Below are 2,741 nucleotides of genomic sequence, written 5' to 3' on the forward strand. Positions count from 1 at the left end.
GTCGACTTTTATTCTCACTCTTCTGGGGAGGGGTGCTTTGGGGGAATTGGGTGACCCATGAGGCTTCCTCCCCACCACTCTCAAATTGGTCCCAGAAGCTGAGACATCTCCCAAACCTCCACGTCAGAATCCATCCTATGAGAAGCTGTTAAGTAACCCAGTTATGACTCAGCACCAGACTCTTTCCTCCCTCTCCCCACTGGCCAGAATGAAAGGCAGAACCAAGCAGAAGGCTCCTCCTCTATGGATGGCCACATCCTCACCACAAACTGAGTCAGGACCACACCCTGCCTGTATGGAAAATTACCACGAGAAGGAGGAGGAAAGTTAAACTCCAGGGGTTTTCCAGTTCTCAATCCAGAAATCATAGCCACTCTCCACCTGGAACTAATTGAGGAAGATAGTTCTTTCCCTGGCCCTAGCCCTAACTCAGCATGTCCAGGTCTAAATGAAATAAGGCTCCTTGAGCCCAGGACTATGTGAAAGATAGGAGGCCACTGTCAACCCTGTGTGCAGTATTTGTACTAGCCTTGGCCTCTGTGAAGGATGATCTCTGGTTCAGACCTGGCTTTCACAGGCCCCAATCCACACCTCCCCGGTAGGCAGGCCTGGGTCAGGGAAAGAGGCAATCCTCCCTCCACTCCTCCTCCAGGCTGTGGGAGCATTCCTCTCCAGAAACTCAGGGCCCCACCCTGCAAGGTCCCTGCAATGAAGGCATTGCTGTTAGAGAAGTGCCATAGGTTTTAATTAGATTTGTTTTATACCATATAGGTTTTAAAATTTTTCAGATATGATTATGTATGGCTTTCAAAGTGCTTAGATTCAGAGTCCTGTTGCTTTTATGTGGAACACTATAAAATGGTGTATTTAAGGTCATTACAATTTTATTGGCATAAAAAAGACATTATGTATATGCTGTAAAAAAAAAAAAAAAGTAACACTCATGACACTAGCTCAGATATTTGAATTTTCTTCCTGGTCGTATATACTACCTGTGCATCACTTCTCATTCTATCATTTGCTAGTACTTGCTATAGCAGATGCCACTGATAAATTATATGAAATGCTTACAACCGAGAAAAATCCATTAACAATTTCTGAAAATTGAGCAAAATGTTGTTATACCACTGGAGTGGCCAAGAACCTAGGCTGAATTGCTGGAACACCTGTAGGTGCAGTTTGAGAACCTCTGAGGAATTAAAACAATGGTGAAGAGCTCAGGTTCTGGAGCTGGGCGGTTCTGGTTAACAACCCAGCACTGCCACTAACCAGCTATGCGACCTTAGGCACGTTATTTAAGATCTTTAAAGAAAATCTATCTTCCTGTTATCAGGACTTAATGAAAAAGTGATTTGTAAAGTCTGAAAGGCTATCTAGCATAGCAACAGAACAACAGTTCTGGAGTCAGGTCACCTGTTAGTCACTAGCTGTGGAATATGAGCAAATCACTTATCCTCTATGCCTCCGCTTTCTCACCTATAAAATCAGAATGTTGGCCCCTACTTCATAGGCTTGTAGTCCGTACACGTAGAGCACTTCCAACAATGCCAAGCACACAGTAAACCAAAGTGTTGGCAAATTATTAAAGTGCTTACTAGCATAATGCCTGGCACCTACCTAGTAAGAACTAAAACATGTTAGCTATCTCTAACACCATACAGATGAGCTTCTCCTAGGAGACAGGAATCTCAGTCAGGGTAGGCTTCCTGATGGGGTCATTTACTTAGTGGAAGGGTATTTCTCCTAGACCTGAAAACAGAATGGGACAGACGCCTTAGGAAACTTGTAGAGTCAGAGTGCAACAGTCTTAAGAACGGGAGAGGAAGTTTACGAAAAAGCTCCTGGGGGATGGACCTTAAGAATGGTACTTCTATGTAAGGCAGGTCAGGGACTACAACACAGGTAAGGTGCTCAGGCAAAGAAGGCTACCTTAGGTGGTGTTGGGCAGACACTGTAAATCAAGAAGCTATAACAGAATAAAAAGCCAATACGTGAAAAGCCAGGCTTAATGTTTTTTGTATCCTCTGTGCTTATATTCCTATTTTTCTTCATTAATATTTCATAAAATATTTGGCAATGCCCAACCTGTCAGAGAACCAACTTAGGGTTATAGGCACATGAAACACAGCCTGAAAAGGCAGCAGAAGGTTGGCAGTGGGAATTTCAATAGGGAGATGCACTTCACTGAAACAGTTAGGTCTCCCAGAAATAGCTGTCTTTCCTTGGAGAATCTGGATTTTGTTTTATTAAGGGAGGCTGCATTTCTCTAGATGTCAAATTCGAGACCAAGCCAACTTCCTGCGCCTGTCAGCTATTTCCCCCCCACCTCCCTTTTCCTAAAGAAATAGCTGGGAGGAAGAGAGTAGGGGCCCAACCCCTGAGAGAGAAAGGGAGAGTGGCTAGGTTAAATGCAGAAAGCAGAGAGAGGTCCTAAGGGTAGCAAATCTGAGCTGCTTTGGCCTCAACAGTCCTTTTAAGTCTTGAGGAACAGGCATCAGTGGTATTCTCTATCCTTCTGAGTTTGTGTCATCTGCACAACTGGTAAGTTTCCCTTCTTTATCCAGTCCACTGAAAAAAATGTTGCCAGATCTGTAGGACGCTACCCTAGATGGACTCAGCTTTGACTCCACCCAACATAATTAGTTCCAACCCTGAGGATATTCCACTCTCCCCACCCAACACCCCATCTGGGGGCTTGGGGCAGGTGCTGGGCCAAGGCTAGTCAGACCACAGTGATCATA

Source organism: Ursus arctos, unplaced genomic scaffold, assembly GCF_023065955.2.
Source record: "Ursus arctos isolate Adak ecotype North America unplaced genomic scaffold, UrsArc2.0 scaffold_28, whole genome shotgun sequence".
Lineage (NCBI taxonomy): Eukaryota > Metazoa > Chordata > Mammalia > Carnivora > Ursidae > Ursus > Ursus arctos.